General features: G+C 41.8%; 27 non-coding genes across 27 annotated transcripts; all 27 read left to right on the forward strand.

Moving 5' to 3' along the window:
* Nucleotides 1–784: 784 nt before the first annotated feature.
* On the forward strand, nt 785–857 carry trnav-cac (transfer RNA valine (anticodon CAC)). The gene has a single exon. It is a non-coding gene; the product is annotated as a tRNA-Val (tRNA).
* Nucleotides 858–1,658: 801 nt separating this feature from the next.
* trnav-aac (transfer RNA valine (anticodon AAC)) lies at nt 1,659–1,731 on the forward strand. The gene has a single exon. It is a non-coding gene; the product is annotated as a tRNA-Val (tRNA).
* A 516-nt stretch (nt 1,732–2,247) lies between these two features.
* Nucleotides 2,248–2,320, forward strand: trnav-cac (transfer RNA valine (anticodon CAC)). Its single transcript has one exon. It is a non-coding gene; the product is annotated as a tRNA-Val (tRNA).
* Nucleotides 2,321–3,121: 801 nt separating this feature from the next.
* Nucleotides 3,122–3,194, forward strand: trnav-aac (transfer RNA valine (anticodon AAC)). Its single transcript has one exon. It is a non-coding gene; the product is annotated as a tRNA-Val (tRNA).
* Nucleotides 3,195–3,706: 512 nt separating this feature from the next.
* Nucleotides 3,707–3,779, forward strand: trnav-cac (transfer RNA valine (anticodon CAC)). The gene has a single exon. It is a non-coding gene; the product is annotated as a tRNA-Val (tRNA).
* An 801-nt stretch (nt 3,780–4,580) lies between these two features.
* trnav-aac (transfer RNA valine (anticodon AAC)) lies at nt 4,581–4,653 on the forward strand. The gene has a single exon. It is a non-coding gene; the product is annotated as a tRNA-Val (tRNA).
* Nucleotides 4,654–5,163: 510 nt separating this feature from the next.
* trnav-cac (transfer RNA valine (anticodon CAC)) lies at nt 5,164–5,236 on the forward strand. The gene has a single exon. It is a non-coding gene; the product is annotated as a tRNA-Val (tRNA).
* Nucleotides 5,237–6,039: 803 nt separating this feature from the next.
* Nucleotides 6,040–6,112, forward strand: trnav-aac (transfer RNA valine (anticodon AAC)). Its single transcript has one exon. It is a non-coding gene; the product is annotated as a tRNA-Val (tRNA).
* Nucleotides 6,113–6,622: 510 nt separating this feature from the next.
* Nucleotides 6,623–6,695, forward strand: trnav-cac (transfer RNA valine (anticodon CAC)). Its single transcript has one exon. It is a non-coding gene; the product is annotated as a tRNA-Val (tRNA).
* An 801-nt stretch (nt 6,696–7,496) lies between these two features.
* trnav-aac (transfer RNA valine (anticodon AAC)) lies at nt 7,497–7,569 on the forward strand. Its single transcript has one exon. It is a non-coding gene; the product is annotated as a tRNA-Val (tRNA).
* A 512-nt stretch (nt 7,570–8,081) lies between these two features.
* trnav-cac (transfer RNA valine (anticodon CAC)) lies at nt 8,082–8,154 on the forward strand. The gene has a single exon. It is a non-coding gene; the product is annotated as a tRNA-Val (tRNA).
* An 866-nt stretch (nt 8,155–9,020) lies between these two features.
* Nucleotides 9,021–9,093, forward strand: trnav-aac (transfer RNA valine (anticodon AAC)). Its single transcript has one exon. It is a non-coding gene; the product is annotated as a tRNA-Val (tRNA).
* Nucleotides 9,094–9,605: 512 nt separating this feature from the next.
* On the forward strand, nt 9,606–9,678 carry trnav-cac (transfer RNA valine (anticodon CAC)). The gene has a single exon. It is a non-coding gene; the product is annotated as a tRNA-Val (tRNA).
* Nucleotides 9,679–10,480: 802 nt separating this feature from the next.
* Nucleotides 10,481–10,553, forward strand: trnav-aac (transfer RNA valine (anticodon AAC)). Its single transcript has one exon. It is a non-coding gene; the product is annotated as a tRNA-Val (tRNA).
* A 436-nt stretch (nt 10,554–10,989) lies between these two features.
* Nucleotides 10,990–11,139, forward strand: trnav-cac (transfer RNA valine (anticodon CAC)). Its single transcript has 2 exons — nt 10,990–11,026; nt 11,104–11,139. It is a non-coding gene; the product is annotated as a tRNA-Val (tRNA).
* A 797-nt stretch (nt 11,140–11,936) lies between these two features.
* Nucleotides 11,937–12,009, forward strand: trnav-aac (transfer RNA valine (anticodon AAC)). The gene has a single exon. It is a non-coding gene; the product is annotated as a tRNA-Val (tRNA).
* A 511-nt stretch (nt 12,010–12,520) lies between these two features.
* Nucleotides 12,521–12,593, forward strand: trnav-cac (transfer RNA valine (anticodon CAC)). Its single transcript has one exon. It is a non-coding gene; the product is annotated as a tRNA-Val (tRNA).
* An 801-nt stretch (nt 12,594–13,394) lies between these two features.
* Nucleotides 13,395–13,467, forward strand: trnav-aac (transfer RNA valine (anticodon AAC)). Its single transcript has one exon. It is a non-coding gene; the product is annotated as a tRNA-Val (tRNA).
* Nucleotides 13,468–13,979: 512 nt separating this feature from the next.
* trnav-cac (transfer RNA valine (anticodon CAC)) lies at nt 13,980–14,052 on the forward strand. Its single transcript has one exon. It is a non-coding gene; the product is annotated as a tRNA-Val (tRNA).
* An 800-nt stretch (nt 14,053–14,852) lies between these two features.
* Nucleotides 14,853–14,925, forward strand: trnav-aac (transfer RNA valine (anticodon AAC)). Its single transcript has one exon. It is a non-coding gene; the product is annotated as a tRNA-Val (tRNA).
* A 514-nt stretch (nt 14,926–15,439) lies between these two features.
* Nucleotides 15,440–15,512, forward strand: trnav-cac (transfer RNA valine (anticodon CAC)). The gene has a single exon. It is a non-coding gene; the product is annotated as a tRNA-Val (tRNA).
* Nucleotides 15,513–16,314: 802 nt separating this feature from the next.
* On the forward strand, nt 16,315–16,387 carry trnav-aac (transfer RNA valine (anticodon AAC)). Its single transcript has one exon. It is a non-coding gene; the product is annotated as a tRNA-Val (tRNA).
* Nucleotides 16,388–16,899: 512 nt separating this feature from the next.
* Nucleotides 16,900–16,972, forward strand: trnav-cac (transfer RNA valine (anticodon CAC)). Its single transcript has one exon. It is a non-coding gene; the product is annotated as a tRNA-Val (tRNA).
* An 800-nt stretch (nt 16,973–17,772) lies between these two features.
* Nucleotides 17,773–17,845, forward strand: trnav-aac (transfer RNA valine (anticodon AAC)). The gene has a single exon. It is a non-coding gene; the product is annotated as a tRNA-Val (tRNA).
* A 512-nt stretch (nt 17,846–18,357) lies between these two features.
* On the forward strand, nt 18,358–18,430 carry trnav-cac (transfer RNA valine (anticodon CAC)). Its single transcript has one exon. It is a non-coding gene; the product is annotated as a tRNA-Val (tRNA).
* Nucleotides 18,431–19,230: 800 nt separating this feature from the next.
* trnav-aac (transfer RNA valine (anticodon AAC)) lies at nt 19,231–19,303 on the forward strand. The gene has a single exon. It is a non-coding gene; the product is annotated as a tRNA-Val (tRNA).
* A 510-nt stretch (nt 19,304–19,813) lies between these two features.
* trnav-cac (transfer RNA valine (anticodon CAC)) lies at nt 19,814–19,886 on the forward strand. The gene has a single exon. It is a non-coding gene; the product is annotated as a tRNA-Val (tRNA).
* Nucleotides 19,887–20,419: the final 533 nt, after the last annotated feature.

The raw sequence follows: 20,419 nt of genomic DNA on the forward strand, positions 1-20,419 counted from the left end.
AGAGCGATAAATTCCCCACCCAGCCAAAGTCAGCCACACCAAGCCTCTTCCAAGAGCCGGCTGCACACGATAATTCCCGGCTTCTCAAGCCTTATTGCTCAATTAATGGACAAAGGAATATCTGATTTTCAATAGGTTCTGAGAGCGATAAATGCCCCACCCAGCAAAAGTCAGCCACACCCTTAGGATTCCATGTTTTAGGTTTCCGTAGTGTAGTGGTTATCACGTTCGCCTAACACGCGAAAGTTCCCCGGTTCGAGACTGGCGGAAACACATTTTAACAAATTGGACAGTAAGCCTATTCACTTCGGGCTCGGTCCCAATTTGGGAATTCATCCTTTTCCTTCGCACTTCTCAGTATTTGGTATTCAGACCTACTTTTTTGTTGTGTAACGCACTCTGCATGTGTGGCAAGCTTGGGTGCTCTGAATATATTCCTGCTACGTGTGGTCTGAGGTCCATAACGATTCAAATAGTTTATCATGCCAGGGTAAGCCGACAAGAAACACAGCTCTTATTTTAAGTGTTTTTAAAATCCCCTGTGGGGAACATGAAGGGTGGAAAATCGATTGGAACCATTTTCCTGTTTGACCGCTAGATTTTAATGGGTATTATGGCTCTTTCTGTGGTACTCAATTTGGGATATTATGTGAGGTAGACTTGTGGGCATTCCTAATATTTTCCACGACTTCCTCTTTTTGAATTGTCGTTTCCGTAGTGCAGTGGTTATCACGTTCGCCTCACATGCAAAAGTCAGTCACACCCATAGTATTCCACTGAATCGGTTTCTGTAGTGTAGTGGTTATCACGTTCGCCTCACACGCGAAAGGTCCCCGGCTCGAAACCGGGCGGAAACATTTAGTAATATTCAAAATTTCCCAATGCCCGGATTCTAGCATTTGGTTTGAAACAGTTGACTTTTGTCTAAACCTTGCTGTCTCCCTCTCCGACCTGGGGATCAATGTTGCCGTTTTTTGTGGACCTCCACCGTGCAATCTGTATGAATGTGACCAGACTGACAGCTTCTCAGAGCCAGGCAAATTCATTTATCAGGGTCATTGTAATGGATATATCCAAAGAAATGGCAATATAATCCAAGGTAAAACAAACAAAAATGTAGATAGTTTTCTGTCATTTCAGCTGCTTGATGTGATTGTGTGATACATTTAGTTGGCTGGCTAGCAAAGGAAAAGAAGCTAGCCTACATCGGTACAATGCATTTGGAAAGTTTTCAGCCCCCTTACTTTTTTCCACATTTTGTTACGTTACAGCCTTATACTAAAATGGAGGAAATAAAATAAAATAAAATCTATCTACACACAATACCCCATAATGACAAAGCGATAACATAAAGTTTTTATTAATAAAACAAATATTTTAAAAATACCTTATTTACATACGTTTTCAGACCCTTTGCTATGAGGCTGGAAATTGAGCTCAGGTCCATCCTGTTTCTGAGAGCGATAAATTCCCCACCCAGCCAAAGTCAGCCACACCAAGCCTCTTCCAAGAGCCGGCTGCACACGATAATTCCCGGCTTCTCAAGCCTTATTGCTCAATTAATGGACAAAGGAATATCTGATTTTCAATAGGTTCTGAGAGCGATAAATGACCCACCCAGCAAAAGTCAGCCACACCCTTAGGATTCCACGTTTTAGGTTTCCGTAGTGTAGTGGTTATCACGTTCGCCTAACACGCGAAAGGTCCCCGGTTCGAGACCGGGCGGAAACACATTTTAACAAATTGGACAGTAAGCCTTCACATTCACTTCGGGCTCGGTCCCAATTTCGGAATTCATCCTTTTCCTTCGCACTTCTCAGTATTTGGTATTCAGACCTACCTTTTTTGTTGTGTAACGCACTCTGCATATGTGGCAAGCTTGGGCGCTCTGAATATATTCCTGCTACGTGTGGTCTGAGGTCCATAATGATTCAAATAGTTTATCATGCCAGGGTAAGCCGACAAGAAACACAGCTCTTATTTTAAGTGTTTTTAAAATCCCCTGTGGGGAACATGAAGGGTGGAAAATCGATTGGAACCATTTTCCTGTTTGACCACTAGATTTTAATGGGTATTATGGCTCTTTCTGTGGTACTCAATTTGGGATATTATGTGAGGTAGACTTGTGGGCATTCCTAATATTTTCCACGACTTCCTCTTTTTGAATTGTCGTTTCCGTAGTGCAGTGGTTATCACGTTCGCCTCACATGCAAAAGTCAGTCACACCCATAGTATTCCACTGAATCGGTTTCTGTAGTGTAGTGGTTATCACGTTCGCCTCACACGCGAAAGGTCCCCGGCTCGAAACCGGGCGGAAACATTTAGTAATATTCAAAATTTCCCAATGCCCGGATTCTAGCATTTGGTTTGAAACAGTTGACTTTTGTCTAAACCTTGCTGTCTCCCTCTCCGACCTGGGGATCAATGTTGCCGTTTTTTGTGGACCTCCACCGTGCAATCTGTATGAATGTGACCAGACTGACAGCTTCTCAGAGCCAGGCAAATTCATTTATCAGGGTCATTGTAATGGATATATCCAAAGAAATGGCAATATAATCCAAGGTAAAACAAACAAAAATGTAGATAGTTTTCTGTCATTTCAGCTGCTTGATGTGATTGTGTGATACATTTAGTTGGCTGGCTAGCAAAGGAAAAGAAGCTAGCCTACATCGGTACAATGCATTTGGAAAGTTTTCAGCCCCCTTACTTTTTTCCACATTTTGTTACGTTACAGCCTTATACTAAAATGGAGGAAATAAAATAAAATAAAATCTATCTACACACAATACCCCATAATGACAAAGCGATAACATAAAGTTTTTATTAATAAAACAAATATTTTAAAAATACCTTATTTACATACGTTTTCAGACCCTTTGCTATGAGGCTGGAAATTGAGCTCAGGTCCATCCTGTTTCTGAGAGCGATAAATTCCCCACCCAGCCAAAGTCAGCCACACCAAGCCTCTTCCAAGAGCCGGCTGCACACGATAATTCCCGGCTTCTCAAGCCTTATTGCTCAATTAATGGACAAAGGAATATCTGATTTTCAATAGGTTCTGAGAGCGATAAATGACCCACCCAGCAAAAGTCAGCCACACCCTTAGGATTCCACGTTTTAGGTTTCCGTAGTGTAGTGGTTATCACGTTCGCCTAACACGCGAAAGGTCCCCGGTTCGAGACCGGGCGGAAACACATTTTAACAAATTGGACAGTAAGCCTATTCACTTCGGGCTCGGTCCCAATTTCGGAATTCATCCTTTTCCTTCGCACTTCTCAGTATTTGGTATTCAGACCTACCTTTTTTGTTGTGTAACGCACTCTGCATGTGTGGCAAGCTTGGGCGCTCTGAATATATTCCTGCTACGTGTGGTCTGAGGTCCATAATGATTCAAATAGTTTATCATGCCAGGGTAAGCCGACAAGAAACACAGCTCTTATTTTAAGTGTTTTTAAAATCCCCTGTGGGGAACATGAAGGGTGGAAAATCGATTGGAACCATTTTCCTGTTTGACCGCTAGATTTTAATGGGTATTATGGCTCTTTCTGTGGTACTCAATTTGGGATATTATGTGAGGTAGACTTGTGGGCATTCCTAATATTTTCCACGACTTCCTCTTTTTGAATTGTCGTTTCCGTAGTGCAGTGGTTATCACGTTCGCCTCACATGCAAAAGTCAGTCACACCCATAGTATTCCACTGAATCGGTTTCTGTAGTGTAGTGGTTATCACGTTCGCCTCACACGCGAAAGGTCCCCGGCTCGAAACCGGGCGGAAACATTTAGTAATATTCAAAATTTCCCAATGCCCGGATTCTAGCATTTGGTTTGAAACAGTTGACTTTTGTCTAAACCTTGCTGTCTCCCTCTCCGACCTGGGGATCAATGTTGCCGTTTTTTGGGGACCTCCACCGTGCGATCTGTATGAATGTGACCAGACTGACAGCTTCTCAGAGCCAGGCAAATTCATTTATCAGGGTCATTGTAATGGATATATCCAAAGAAATGGCAATATAATCCAAGGTAAAACAAACAAAAATGTAGATGGTTTTCTGTCATTTCAGCTGCTTGATGTGATTGTGTGATACATTTAGTTGGCTGGCTAGCAAAGGAAAAGAAGCTAGCCTGCATCGGTACAGTGCATTTGGAAAGTTTTCAGCCCCCTTACTTTTTTCCACATTTTGTTACGTTACAGCCTTATACTAAAATGGAGGAAATAAAATAAAATAAAATCTATCTACACACAATACCCCATAATGACAAAGCGATAACATAAAGTTTTTATTAATAAAACAAATATTTTAAAAATACCTTATTTACATACGTTTTCAGACCCTTTGCTATGAGGCTGGAAATTGAGCTCAGGTCCATCCTGTTTCTGAGAGCGATAAATTCCCCACCCAGCCAAAGTCAGCCACACCAAGCCTCTTCCAAGAGCCGGCTGCACACGATAATTCCCGGCTTCTCAAGCCTTATTGCTCAATTAATGGACAAAGGAATATCTGATTTTCAATAGGTTCTGAGAGCGATAAATGACCCACCCAGCAAAAGTCAGCCACACCCTTAGGATTCCACGTTTTAGGTTTCCGTAGTGTAGTGGTTATCACGTTCGCCTAACACGCGAAAGGTCCCCGGTTCGAGACCGGGCGGAAACACATTTTAACAAATTGGACAGTAAGCCTATTCACTTCGGGCTCGGTCCCAATTTCGGAATTCATCCTTTTCCTTCGCACTTCTCAGTATTTGGTATTCAGACCTACTTTTTGTTGTGTAACGCACTCTGCATATGTGGCAAGCTTGGGCGCTCTGAATATATTCCTGCTACGTGTGGTCTGAGGTCCATAATGATTCAAATAGTTTATCATGCCAGGGTAAGCCGACAAGAAACACAGCTCTTATTTTAAGTGTTTTTAAAATCCCCTGTGGGGAACATGAAGGGTGGAAAATCGATTGGAACCATTTTCCTGTTTGACCGCTAGATTTTAATGGGTATTATGGCTCTTTCTGTGGTACTCAATTTGGGATATTATGTGAGGTAGACTTGTGGGCATTCCTAATATTTTCCACGACTTCCTCTTTTTGAATTGTCGTTTCCGTAGTGCAGTGGTTATCACGTTCGCCTCACCTGCAAAAGTCAGTCACACCCATAGTATTCCACTGAATCGGTTTCTGTAGTGTAGTGGTTATCACATTTGCTTCACACGCGAAAGGTCCCCGGCTCGAAACCGGGCGGAAACATTTAGTAATATTCAAAATTTCCCAATGCCCGGATTCTAGCATTTGGTTTGAAACAGTTGACTTTTGTCTAAACCTTGCTGTCTCCCTCTCCGACCTGGGGATCAATGTTGCCGTTTTTTTGGGGACCTCCACCGTGCGATCTGTATGAATGTGACCAGACTGACAGCTTCTCAGAGCCAGGCAAATTCATTTATCAGGGTCATTGTAATGGATATATCCAAAGAAATGGCAATATAATCCAAGGTAAAACAAACAAAAATGTAGATAGTTTTCTGTCATTTCAGCTGCTTGATGTGATTGTGTGATACATTTAGTTGGCTGGCTAGCAAAGGAAAAGAAGCTAGCCTACATCGGTACAATGCATTTGGAAAGTTTTCAGCCCCCTTACTTTTTTCCACATTTTGTTACGTTACAGCCTTATACTAAAATGGAGGAAATAAAATAAAATAAAATCTATCTACACACAATACCCCATAATGACAAAGCGATAACATAAAGTTTTTATTAATAAGACAAATATTTAAAAAAATACCTTATTTACATACGTTTTCAGACCCTTTGCTATGAGGCTGGAAATTGAGCCCAGGTCCATCCTGTTTCTGAGAGCGATAAATTCCCCACCCAGCCAAAGTCAGCCACACCAAGCCTCTTCCAAGAGCCGGCTGCACACGATAATTCCCGGCTTCTCAAGCCTTATTGCTCAATTAATGGACAAAGGAATATCTGATTTTCAATAGGTTCTGAGAGCGATAAATGACCCACCCAGCAAAAGTCAGCCACACCCTTAGGATTCCACGTTTTAGGTTTCCGTAGTGTAGTGGTTATCACGTTCGCCTAACACGCGAAAGGTCCCCGGTTCGAGACCGGGCGGAAACACATTTTAACAAATTGGACAGTAAGCCTATTCACTTCGGGCTCGGTCCCAATTTCGGAATTCATCCTTTTCCTTCGCACTTCTCAGTATTTGGTATTCAGACCTACCTTTTTTGTTGTGTAACGCACTCTGCATATGTGGCAAGCTTGGGCTCTGAATATATTCCTGCTACGTGTGGTCTGAGGTCCATAATGATTCAAATAGTTTATCATGCCAGGGTAAGCCGACAAGAAACACAGCTCTTATTTTAAGTGTTTTTAAAATCCCCTGTGGGGAACATGAAGGGTGGAAAATCGATTGGAACCATTTTCCTGTTTGACCGCTAGATTTTAATGGGTATTATGGCTCTTTCTGTGGTACTCAATTTGGGATATTATGTGAGGTAGACTTGTGGGCATTCCTAATATTTTCCACGACTTCCTCTTTTTGAATTGTCGTTTCCGTAGTGCAGTGGTTATCACGTTCGCCTCACCTGCAAAAGTCAGTCACACTCATAGTATTCCACTGAATCGGTTTCTGTAGTGTAGTGGTTATCACGTTCGCCTCACACGCGAAAGGTCCCCGGCTCGAAACCGGGCGGAAACATTTAGTAATATTCAAAATTTCCCAATGCCCGGATTCTAGCATTTGGTTTGAAACAGTTGACTTTGTCTAAACCTTGCTGTCTCCCTCTCCGACCTGGGGATCAATGTTGCCGTTTTTTTGGGGACCTCCACCGTGCGATCTGTATGAATGTGACCAGACTGACAGCTTCTCAGAGCCAGGCAAATTCATTTATCAGGGTCTTTGTAATGGATATATCCAAAGAAATGGCAATATAATCCAAGGTAAAACAAACAAAAATGTAGATAGTTTTCTGTCATTTCAGCTGCTTGATGTGATTGTGTGATACATTTAGTTGGCTGGCTAGCAAAGGAAAAGAAGCTAGCCTGCATCGGTACAGTGCATTTGGAAAGTTTTCAGCCCCCTTACTTTTTTCCACATTTTGTTACGTTACAGCCTTATACTAAAATGGAGGAAATAAAATAAAATAAAATCTATCTACACACAATACCCCATAATGACAAAGCGATAACATAAAGTTTTTATTAATAAAACAAATATTTTAAAAATACCTTATTTACATACGTTTTCAGACCCTTTGCTATGAGGCTGGAAATTGAGCTCAGGTCCATCCTGTTTCTGAGAGCGATAAATTCCCCACCCAGCCAAAGTCAGCCACACCAAGCCTCTTCCAAGAGCCGGCTGCACACGATAATTCCCGGCTTCTCAAGCCTTATTGCTCAATTAATGGACAAAGGAATATCTGATTTTCAATAGGTTCTGAGAGCGATAAATGACCCACCCAGCAAAAGTCAGCCACACCCTTAGGATTCCACGTTTTAGGTTTCCGTAGTGTAGTGGTTATCACGTTCGCCTAACACGCGAAAGGTCCCCGGTTCGAGACCGGGCGGAAACACATTTTAACAAATTGGACAGTAAGCCTATTCACTTCGGGCTCGGTCCCAATTTCGGAATTCATCCTTTTCCTTCGCACTTCTCAGTATTTGGTATTCAGACCTACCTTTTTTGTTGTGTAACGCACTCTGCATATGTGGCAAGCTTGGGCGCTCTGAATATATTCCTGCTACGTGTGGTCTGAGGTCCATAATGATTCAAATAGTTTATCATGCCAGGGTAAGCCGACAAGAAACACAGCTCTTATTTTAAGTGTTTTTAAAATCCCCTGTGGGGAACATGAAGGGTGGAAAATCGATTGGAACCATTTTCCTGTTTGACCGCTAGATTTTAATGGGTATTATGGCTCTTTCTGTGGTACTCAATTTGGGATATTATGTGAGGTAGACTTGTGGGCATTCCTAATATTTTCCACGACTTCCTCTTTTTGAATTGTCGTTTCCGTAGTGCAGTGGTTATCACGTTCGCCTCACATGCAAAAGTCAGTCACACCCATAGTATTCCACTGAATCGGTTTCTGTAGTGTAGTGGTTATCACGTTCGCCTCACACGCGAAAGGTCCCCGGCTCGAAACCGGGCGGAAACATTTAGTAATATTCAAAATTTCCCAATGCCCAGATTCTAGCATTTGGTTTGAAACAGTTGACTTTTGTCTAAACCTTGCTGTCTCCCTCTCCGACCTGGGGATCAATTTGGTTTGAAACAATTGACTTTTGTCTAAACCTTGCTGTCTCCCTCTCCGACCTGGGGATCAATGTTGCCGTTTTTTGGGGGACCTCCACCGTGCGATCTGTATGAATGTGACCAGACTGACAGCTTCTCAGAGCCAGGCAAATTCATTTATCAGGGTCATTGTAATGGATATATCCAAAGAAATGGCAATATAATCCAAGGTAAAACAAACAAAAATGTAGATAGTTTTCTGTCATTTCAGCTGCTTGATGTGATTGTGTGATACATTTAGTTGGCTGGCTAGCAAAGGAAAAGAAGCTAGCCTGCATCGGTACAGTGCATTTGGAAAGTTTTCAGCCCCCTTACTTTTTTCCACATTTTGTTACGTTACAGCCTTATACTAAAATGGAGGAAATAAAATAAAATAAAATCTATCTACACACAATACCCCATAATGACAAAGCGATAACATAAAGTTTTTATTAATAAAACAAATATTTTAAAAATACCTTATTTACATACGTTTTCAGACCCTTTGCTATGAGGCTGGAAATTGAGCTCAGGTCCATCCTGTTTCTGAGAGCGATAAATTCCCCACCCAGCCAAAGTCAGCCACACCAAGCCTCTTCCAAGAGCCGGCTGCACACGATAATTCCCGGCTTCTCAAGCCTTATTGCTCAATTAATGGACAAAGGAATATCTGATTTTCAATAGGTTCTGAGAGCGATAAATGACCCACCCAGCAAAAGTCAGCCACACCCTTAGGATTCCACGTTTTAGGTTTCCGTAGTGTAGTGGTTATCACGTTCGCCTAACACGCGAAAGGTCCCCGGTTCGAGACCGGGCGGAAACACATTTTAACAAATTGGACAGTAAGCCTATTCACTTCGGGCTCGGTCCCAATTTCGGAATTCATCCTTTTCCTTCGCACTTCTCAGTATTTGGTATTCAGACCTACCTTTTTTGTTGTGTAACGCACTCTGCATATGTGGCAAGCTTGGGCGCTCTGAATATATTCCTGCTACGTGTGGTCTGAGGTCCATAATGATTCAAATAGTTTATCATGCCAGGGTAAGCCGACAAGAAACACAGCTCTTATTTTAAGTGTTTTTAAAATCCCCTGTGGGGAACATGAAGGGTGGAAAATCGATTGGAACCATTTTCCTGTTTGACCACTAGATTTTAATGGGTATTATGGCTCTTTCTGTGGTACTCAATTTGGGATATTATGTGAGGTAGACTTGTGGGCATTCCTAATATTTTCCACGACTTCCTCTTTTTGAATTGTCGTTTCCGTAGTGCAGTGGTTATCACGTTCGCCTCACATGCAAAAGTCAGTCACACCCATAGTATTCCACTGAATCGGTTTCTGTAGTGTAGTGGTTATCACGTTCGCCTCACACGCGAAAGGTCCCCGGCTCGAAACCGGGCGGAAACATTTAGTAATATTCAAAATTTCCCAATGCCCAGATTCTAGCATTTGGTTTGAAACAGTTGACTTTTGTCTAAACCTTGCTGTCTCCCTCTCCGACCTGGGGATCAATGTTGCCGTTTTTTTGGGGACCTCCACCGTGCGATCTGTATGAATGTGACCAGACTGACAGCTTCTCAGAGCCAGGCAAATTCATTTATCAGGGTCATTGTAATGGATATATCCAAAGAAATGGCAATATAATCCAAGGTAAAACAAACAAAAATGTAGATAGTTTTCTGTCATTTCAGCTGCTTGATGTGATTGTGTGATACATTTAGTTGGCTGGCTAGCAAAGGAAAAGAAGCTAGCCTACATCGGTACAGTGCATTTGGAAAGTTTTCAGCCCCCTTACTTTTTTACACATTTTGTTACGTTACAGCCTTATACTAAAATGGAGGAAATAAAATAAAATAAAATCTATCTACACACAATACCCCATAATGACAAAGCGATAACATAAAGTTTTTATTAATAAAACAAATATTTTAAAAATACCTTATTTACATACGTTTTCAGACCCTTTGCTATGAGGCTGGAAATTGAGCTCAGGTCCATCCTGTTTCTGAGAGCGATAAATTCCCCACCCAGCCAAAGTCAGCCACACCAAGCCTCTTCCAAGAGCCGGCTGCACACGATAATTCCCGGCTTCTCAAGCCTTATTGCTCAATTAATGGACAAAGGAATATCTGATTTTCAATAGGTTCTGAGAGCGATAAATGACCCACCCAGCAAAAGTCAGCCACACCCTTAGGATTCCACGTTTTAGGTTTCCGTAGTGTAGTGGTTATCACGTTCGCCTAACACGCGAAAGGTCCCCGGTTCGAGACCGGGCGGAAACACATTTTAACAAATTGGACAGTAAGCCTATTCACTTCGGGCTCGGTCCCAATTTCGGAATTCATCCTTTTCCTTCGCACTTCTCAGTATTTGGTATTCAGACCTACCTTTTTTGTTGTGTAACGCACTCTGCATATGTGGCAAGCTTGGGCGCTCTGAATATATTCCTGCTACGTGTGGTCTGAGGTCCATAATGATTCAAATAGTTTATCATGCCAGGGTAAGCCGACAAGAAACACAGCTCTTATTTTAAGTGTTTTTAAAATCCCCTGTGGGGAACATGAAGGGTGGAAAATCGATTGGAACCATTTTCCTGTTTGACCACTAGATTTTAATGGGTATTATGGCTCTTTCTGTGGTACTCAATTTGGGATATTATGTGAGGTAGACTTGTGGGCATTCCTAATATTTTCCACGACTTCCTCTTTTTGAATTGTCGTTTCCGTAGTGCAGTGGTTATCACGTTCGCCTCACATGCAAAAGTCAGTCACACCCATAGTATTCCACTGAATCGGTTTCTGTAGTGTAGTGGTTATCAGGTTTCGCCTCACACGCGAAAGGTCCCCGGTTCGAAACCGGGCGGAAACATTTAGTAATATTCAAAATTTCCCAATGCCCGGATTCTAGCATTTGGTTTGAAACAGTTGACTTTTGTCTAAACCTTGCTGTCTCCCTCTCCGACCTGGGGATCATGTTGCCGTTTTTTTGGGGACCTCCACCGTGCGATCTGTATGAATGTGACCAGACTGACAGCTTCTCAGAGCCAGGCAAATTCATTTATCAGGGTCATTGTAATGGATATATCCAAAGAAATGGCAATATAATCCAAGGTAAAACAAACAAAAATGTAGATAGTTTTCTGTCATTTCAGCTGCTTGATGTGATTGTGTGATACATTTAGTTGGCTGGCTAGCAAAGGAAAAGAAGCTAGCCTGCATCGGTACAATGCATTTGGAAAGTTTTCAGCCCCCTTACTTTTTTCCACATTTTGTTACGTTACAGCCTTATACTAAAATGGAGGAAATAAAATAAAATAAAATCTATCTACACACAATACCCCATAATGACAAAGCGATAACATAAAGTTTTTATTAATAAAACAAATATTTTAAAAATACCTTATTTACATACGTTTTCAGACCCTTTGCTATGAGGCTGGAAATTGAGCTCAGGTCCATCCTGTTTCTGAGATAAATTCCCCACCCAGCCAAAGTCAGCCACACCAAGCCTCTTCCAAGAGCCGGCTGCACACGATAATTCCCGGCTTCTCAAGCCTTATTGCTCAATTAATGGACAAAGGAATATCTGATTTTCAATAGGTTCTGAGAGCGATAAATGACCCACCCAGCAAAAGTCAGCCACACCCTTAGGATTCCACGTTTTAGGTTTCCGTAGTGTAGTGGTTATCACGTTCGCCTAACACGCGAAAGGTCCCCGGTTCGAGACCGGGCGGAAACACATTTTAACAAATTGGACAGTAAGCCTATTCACTTCGGGCTCGGTCCCAATTTCGGAATTCATCCTTTTCCTTCGCACTTCTCAGTATTTGGTATTCAGACCTACCTTTTTTGTTGTGTAACGCACTCTGCATATGTGGCAAGCTTGGGCGCTCTGAATATATTCCTGCTACGTGTGGTCTGAGGTCCATAATGATTCAAATAGTTTATCATGCCAGGGTAAGCCGACAGAAACACAGCTCTTATTTTAAGTGTTTTTAAAATCCCCTGTGGGGAACATGAAGGGTGGAAAATCGATTGGAACCATTTTCCTGTTTGACCGCTAGATTTTAATGGGTATTATGGCTCTTTCTGTGGTACTCAATTTGGGATATTATGTGAGGTAGACTTGTGGGCATTCCTAATATTTTCCACGACTTCCTCTTTTTGAATTGTCGTTTCCGTAGTGCAGTGGTTATCACGTTCGCCTCACATGCAAAAGTCAGTCACACCCATAGTATTCCACTGAATCGGTTTCTGTAGTGTAGTGGTTATCACGTTCGCCTCACACGCGAAAGGTCCCCGGCTCGAAACCGGGCGGAAACATTTAGTAATATTCAAAATTTCCCAATGCCCGGATTCTAGCATTTGGTTTGAAACAGTTGACTTTTGTCTAAACCTTGCTGTCTCCCTCTCCGACCTGGGGATCAATGTTGCCGTTTTTTGGGGACCTCCACCGTGCGATCTGTATGAATGTGACCAGACTGACAGCTTCTCAGAGCCAGGCAAATTCATTTATCAGGGTCATTGTAATGGATATATCCAAAGAAATGGCAATATAATCCAAGGTAAAACAAACAAAAATGTAGATAGTTTTCTGTCATTTCAGCTGCTTGATGTGATTGTGTGATACATTTAGTTGGCTGGCTAGCAAAGGAAAAGAAGCTAGCCTACATCGGTACAATGCATTTGGAAAGTTTTCAGCCCCCTTACTTTTTTCCACATTTTGTTACGTTACAGCCTTATACTAAAATGGAGGAAATAAAATAAAATAAAATCTATCTACACACAATACCCCATAATGACAAAGCGATAACATAAAGTTTTTATTAATAAAACAAATATTTTAAAAATACCTTATTTACATACGTTTTCAGACCCTTTGCTATGAGGCTGGAAATTGAGCTCAGGTCCATCCTGTTTCTGAGAGCGATAAATTCCCCACCCAGCCAAAGTCAGCCACACCAAGCCTCTTCCAAGAGCCGGCTGCACACGATAATTCCCGGCTTCTCAAGCCTTATTGCTCAATTAATGGACAAAGGAATATCTGATTTTCAATAGGTTCTGAGAGCGATAAATGACCCACCCAGCAAAAGTCAGCCACACCCTTAGGATTCCACGTTTTAGGTTTCCGTAGTGTAGTGGTTATCACGTTCGCCTAACACGCGAAAGGTCCCCGGTTCGAGACCGGGCGGAAACACATTTTAACAAATTGGACAGTAAGCCTATTCACTTCGGGCTCGGTCCCAATTTCGGAATTCATCCTTTTCCTTCGCACTTCTCAGTATTTGGTATTCAGACCTACCTTTTTTGTTGTGTAACGCACTCTGCATATGTGGCAAGCTTGGGCGCTCTGAATATATTCCTGCTACGTGTGGTCTGAGGTCCATAATGATTCAAATAGTTTATCATGCCAGGGTAAGCCGACAAGAAACACAGCTCTTATTTTAAGTGTTTTTAAAATCCCCTGTGGGGAACATGAAGGGTGGAAAATCGATTGGAACCATTTTCCTGTTTGACCACTAGATTTTAATGGGTATTATGGCTCTTTCTGTGGTACTCAATTTGGGATATTATGTGAGGTAGACTTGTGGGCATTCCTAATATTTTCCACGACTTCCTCTTTTTGAATTGTCGTTTCCGTAGTGCAGTGGTTATCACGTTCGCCTCACATGCAAAAGTCAGTCACACCCATAGTATTCCACTGAATCGGTTTCTGTAGTGTAGTGGTTATCACGTTCGCCTCACACGCGAAAGGTCCCCGGCTCGAAACCGGGCGGAAACATTTAGTAATATTCAAAATTTCCCAATGCCCGGATTCTAGCATTTGGTTTGAAACAGTTGACTTTTGTCTAAACCTTGCTGTCTCCCTCTCCGACCTGGGGATCAATGTTGCCGTTTTTTGGGGACCTCCACCGTGCAATCTGTATGAATGTGACCAGACTGACAGCTTCTCAGAGCCAGGCAAATTCATTTATCAGGGTCATTGTAATGGATATATCCAAAGAAATGGCAATATAATCCAAGGTAAAACAAACAAAAATGTAGATAGTTTTCTGTCATTTCAGCTGCTTGATGTGATTGTGTGATACATTTAGTTGGCTGGCTAGCAAAGGAAAAGAAGCTAGCCTACATCGGTACAATGCATTTGGAAAGTTTTCAGCCCCCTTACTTTTTTCCACATTTTGTTACGTTACAGCCTTATACTAAAATGGAGGAAATAAAATAAAATAAAATCTATCTACACACAATACCCCATAATGACAAAGCGATAACATAAAGTTTTTATTAATAAAACAAATATTTTAAAAATACCTTATTTACATACGTTTTCAGACCCTTTGCTATGAGGCTGGAAATTGAGCTCAGGTCCATCCTGTTTCTGAGAGCGATAAATTCCCCACCCAGCCAAAGTCAGCCACACCAAGCCTCTTCCAAGAGCCGGCTGCACACGATAATTCCCGGCTCTCAAGCCTTATTGCTCAATTAATGGACAAAGGAATATCTGATTTTCAATAGGTTCTGAGAGCGATAAATGACCCACCCAGCAAAAGTCAGCCACACCCTTAGGATTCCACGTTTTAGGTTTCCGTAGTGTAGTGGTTATCACGTTCGCCTAACACGCGAAAGGTCCCCGGTTCGAGACCGGGCGGAAACACATTTTAACAAATTGGACAGTAAGCCTATTCACTTCGGGCTCGGTCCCAATTTCGGAATTCATCCTTTTCCTTCGCACTTCTCAGTATTTGGTATTCAGACCTACCTTTTTTGTTGTGTAACGCACTCTGCATATGTGGCAAGCTTGGGCGCTCTGAATATATTCCTGCTACGTGTGGTCTGAGGTCCATAATGATTCAAATAGTTTATCATGCCAGGGTAAGCCGACAAGAAACACAGCTCTTATTTTAAGTGTTTTTAAAATCCCCTGTGGGGAACATGAAGGGTGGAAAATCGATTGGAACCATTTTTTCCTGTTTGACCGCTAGATTTTAATGGGTATTATGGCTCTTTCTGTGGTACTCAATTTGGGATATTATGTGAGGTAGACTTGTGGGCATTCCTAATATTTTCCACGACTTCCTCTTTTTGAATTGTCGTTTCCGTAGTGCAGTGGTTATCACGTTCGCCTCACATGCAAAAGTCAGTCACACCCATAGTATTCCACTGAATCGGTTTCTGTAGTGTAGTGGTTATCACGTTCGCCTCACACGCGAAAGGTCCCCGGCTCGAAACCGGGCGGAAACATTTAGTAATATTCAAAATTTCCCAATGCCCGGATTCTAGCATTTGGTTTGAAACAGTTGACTTTTGTCTAAACCTTGCTGTCTCCCTCTCCGACCTGGGGATCAATGTTGCCGTTTTTTTGTGGACCTCCACCGTGCAATCTGTATGAATGTGACCAGACTGACAGCTTCTCAGAGCCAGGCAAATTCATTTATCAGGGTCATTGTAATGGATATATCCAAAGAAATGGCAATATAATCCAAGGTAAAACAAACAAAAATGTAGATAGTTTTCTGTCATTTCAGCTGCTTGATGTGATTGTGTGATACATTTAGTTGGCTGGCTAGCAAAGGAAAAGAAGCTAGCCTGCATCGGTACAATGCATTTGGAAAGTTTTCAGCCCCCTTACTTTTTTCCACATTTTGTTACGTTACAGCCTTATACTAAAATGGAGGAAATAAAATAAAATAAAATCTATCTACACACAATACCCCATAATGACAAAGCGATAACATAAAGTTTTTATTAATAAAACAAATATTTTAAAAATACCTTATTTACATACGTTTTCAGACCCTTTGCTATGAGGCTGGAAATTGAGCTCAGGTCCATCCTGTTTCTGAGAGCGATAAATTCCCCACCCAGCCAAAGTCAGCCACACCAAGCCTCTTCCAAGAGCCGGCTGCACACGATAATTCCCGGCTTCTCAAGCCTTATTGCTCAATTAATGGACAAAGGAATATCTGATTTTCAATAGGTTCTGAGAGCGATAAATGACCCACCCAGCAAAAGTCAGCCACACCCTTAGGATTCCACGTTTTAGGTTTCCGTAGTGTAGTGGTTATCACGTTCGCCTAACACGCGAAAGGTCCCCGGTTCGAGACCGGGCGGAAACACATTTTAACAAATTGGACAGTAAGCCTATTCACTTCGGGCTCGGTCCCAATTTCGGAATTCATCCTTTTCCTTCGCACTTCTCAGTATTTGGTATTCAGACCTACCTTTTTTGTTGTGTAACGCACTCTGCATATGTGGCAAGCTTGGGCGCTCTGAATATATTCCTGCTACGTGTGGTCTGAGGTCCATAATGATTCAAATAGTTTATCATGCCAGGGTAAGCCGACAAGAAACACAGCTCTTATTTTAAGTGTTTTTAAAATCCCCTGTGGGGAACATGAAGGGTGGAAAATCGATTGGAACCATTTTCCTGTTTGACCGCTAGATTTTAATGGGTATTATGGCTCTTTCTGTGGTACTCAATTTGGGATATTATGTGAGGTAGACTTGTGGGCATTCCTAATATTTTCCACGACTTCCTCTTTTTGAATTGTCGTTTCCGTAGTGCAGTGGTTATCACGTTCGCCTCACATGCAAAAGTCAGTCACACCCATAGTATTCCACTGAATCGGTTTCTGTAGTGTAGTGGTTATCACGTTCGCCTCACACGCGAAAGGTCCCCGGCTCGAAACCGGGCGGAAACATTTAGTAATATTCAAAATTTCCCAATGCCCGGATTCTAGCATTTGGTTTGAAACAGTTGACTTTTGTCTAAACCTTGCTGTCTCCCTCTCCGACCTGGGGATCAATGTTGCCGTTTTTTGTGGACCTCCACCGTGCAATCTGTATGAATGTGACCAGACTGACAGCTTCTCAGAGCCAGGCAAATTCATTTATCAGGGTCATTGTAATGGATATATCCAAAGAAATGGCAATATAATCCAAGGTAAAACAAACAAAAATGTAGATAGTTTTCTGTCATTTCAGCTGCTTGATGTGATTGTGTGATACATTTAGTTGGCTGGCTAGCAAAGGAAAAGAAGCTAGCCTACATCGGTACAATGCATTTGGAAAGTTTTCAGCCCCCTTACTTTTTTCCACATTTTGTTACGTTACAGCCTTATACTAAAATGGAGGAAATAAAATAAAATAAAATCTATCTACACACAATACCCCATAATGACAAAGCGATAACATAAAGTTTTTATTAATAAAACAAATATTTTAAAAATACCTTATTTACATACGTTTTCAGACCCTTTGCTATGAGGCTGGAAATTGAGCTCAGGTCCATCCTGTTTCTGAGAGCGATAAATTCCCCACCCAGCCAAAGTCAGCCACACCAAGCCTCTTCCAAGAGCCGGCTGCACACGATAATTCCCGGCTTCTCAAGCCTTATTGCTCAATTAATGGACAAAGGAATATCTGATTTTCAATAGGTTCTGAGAGCGATAAATGACCCACCAGCAAAAGTCAGCCACACCCTTAGGATTCCACGTTTTAGGTTTCCGTAGTGTAGTGGTTATCACGTTCGCCTAACACGCGAAAGGTCCCCGGTTCGAGACCGGGCGGAAACACATTTTAACAAATTGGACAGTAAGCCTATTCACTTCGGGCTCGGTCCCAATTTCGGAATTCATCCTTTTCCTTCGCACTTCTCAGTATTTGGTATTCAGACCTACCTTTTTTGTTGTGTAACGCACTCTGCATATGTGGCAAGCTTGGGCGCTCTGAATATATTCCTGCTACGTGTGGTCTGAGGTCCATAATGATTCAAATAGTTTATCATGCCAGGGTAAGCCGACAAGAAACACAGCTCTTATTTTAAGTGTTTTTAAAATCCCCTGTGGGGAACATGAAGGGTGGAAAATCGATTGGAACCATTTTCCTGTTTGACCGCTAGATTTTAATGGGTATTATGGCTCTTTCTGTGGTACTCAATTTGGGATATTATGTGAGGTAGACTTGTGGGCATTCCTAATATTTTCCACGACTTCCTCTTTTTGTATTGTCGTTTCCGTAGTGCAGTGGTTATCACGTTCGCCTCACATGCAAAAGTCAGTCACACCCATAGTATTCCACTGAATCGGTTTCTGTAGTGTAGTGGTTATCACGTTTGCCTCACACGCGAAAGGTCCCCGGCTCGAAACCGGGCGGAAACATTTAGTAATATTCAAAATTTCCCAATGCCCGGATTCTAGCATTTGGTTTGAAACAGTTGACTTTTGTCTAAACCTTGCTGTCTCCCTCTCCGACCTGGGGATCAATGTTGCCGTTTTTTGTGGACCTCCACCGTGCAATCTGTATGAATGTGACCAGACTGACAGCTTCTCAGAGCCAGGCAAATTCATTTATCAGGGTCATTGTAATGGATATATCCAAAGAAATGGCAATATAATCCAAGGTAAAACAAACAAAAATGTAGATAGTTTTCTGTCATTTCAGCTGCTTGATGTGATTGTGTATACATTTAGTTGGCTGGCTAGCAAAGGAAAAGAAGCTAGCCTACATCGGTACAATGCATTTGGAAAGTTTTCAGCCCCCTTACTTTTTTCCACATTTTGTTACGTTACAGCCTTATACTAAAATGGAGGAAATAAAATAAAATAAAATCTATCTACACACAATACCCCATAATGACAAAGCGATAACATAAAGTTTTTATTAATAAAACAAATATTTTAAAAATACCTTATTTACATACGTTTTCAGACCCTTTGCTATGAGGCTGGAAATTGAGCTCAGGTCCATCCTGTTTCTGAGAGCGATAAATTCCCCACCCAGCCAAAGTCAGCCACACCAAGCCTCTTCCAAGAGCCGGCTGCACACGATAATTCCCGGCTTCTCAAGCCTTATTGCTCAATTAATGGACAAAGGAATATCTGATTTTCAATAGGTTCTGAGAGCGATAAATGACCCACCCAGCAAAAGTCAGCCACACCCTTAGGATTCCACGTTTTAGGTTTCCGTAGTGTAGTGGTTATCACGTTCGCCTAACACGCGAAAGGTCCCCGGTTCGAGACCGGGCGGAAACACATTTTAACAAATTGGACAGTAAGCCTATTCACTTCGGGCTCGGTCCCAATTTCGGAATTCATCCTTTTCCTTCGCACTTCTCTGTATTTGGTATTCAGACTACCTTTTTTTTTTGTAACGCACTCTGCATGTGTGGCAAGCTTGGGCGCTCTGAATATATTCCTGCTACGTGTGGTCTGAGGTCCATAATGATTCAAATAGTTTATCATGCCAGGGTAAGCCGACAAGAAACACAGCTCTTATTTTAAGTGTTTTTAAAATCCCCTGTGGGGAACATGAAGGGTGGAAAATCGATTGGAACCATTTTCCTGTTTGACCGCTAGATTTTAATGGGTATTATGGCTCTTTCTGTGGTACTCAATTTGGGATATTATGTGAGGTAGACTTGTGGGCATTCCTAATATTTTCCACGACTTCCTCTTTTTGAATTGTCGTTTCCGTAGTGCAGTGGTTATCACGTTCGCCTCACATGCAAAAGTCAGTCACACCCATAGTATTCCACTGAATCGGTTTCTGTAGTGTAGTGGTTATCACGTTCGCCTCACACGCGAAAGGTCCCCGGCTCGAAACCGGGCGGAAACATTTAGTAATATTCAAAATTTCCCAATGCCCGGATTCTAGCATTTGGTTTGAAACAGTTGACTTTTGTCTAAACCTTGCTGTCTCCCTCTCCGACCTGGGGATCAATGTTGCCGTTTTTTGTGGACCTCCACCGTGCAATCTGTATGAATGTGACCAGACTGACAGCTTCTCAGAGCCAGGCAAATTCATTTATCAGGGTCATTGTAATGGATATATCCAAAGAAATGGCAATATAATCCAAGGTAAAACAAACAAAAATGTAGATAGTTTTCTGTCATTTCAGCTGCTTGATGTGATTGTGTGATACATTTAGTTGGCTGGCTAGCAAAGGAAAAGAAGCTAGCTACATCGGTACAATGCATTTGGAAAGTTTTCAGCCCCCTTACTTTTTTCCACATTTTGTTACGTTACAGCCTTATACTAAAATGGAGGAAATAAAATAAAATAAAATCTATCTACACACAATACCCCATAATGACAAAGCGATAACATAAAGTTTTTATTAATAAAACAAATATTTTAAAAATACCTTA

This window comes from Oncorhynchus masou, chromosome 3 (assembly GCF_036934945.1).
Source record: "Oncorhynchus masou masou isolate Uvic2021 chromosome 3, UVic_Omas_1.1, whole genome shotgun sequence".
Lineage (NCBI taxonomy): Eukaryota > Metazoa > Chordata > Actinopteri > Salmoniformes > Salmonidae > Oncorhynchus > Oncorhynchus masou.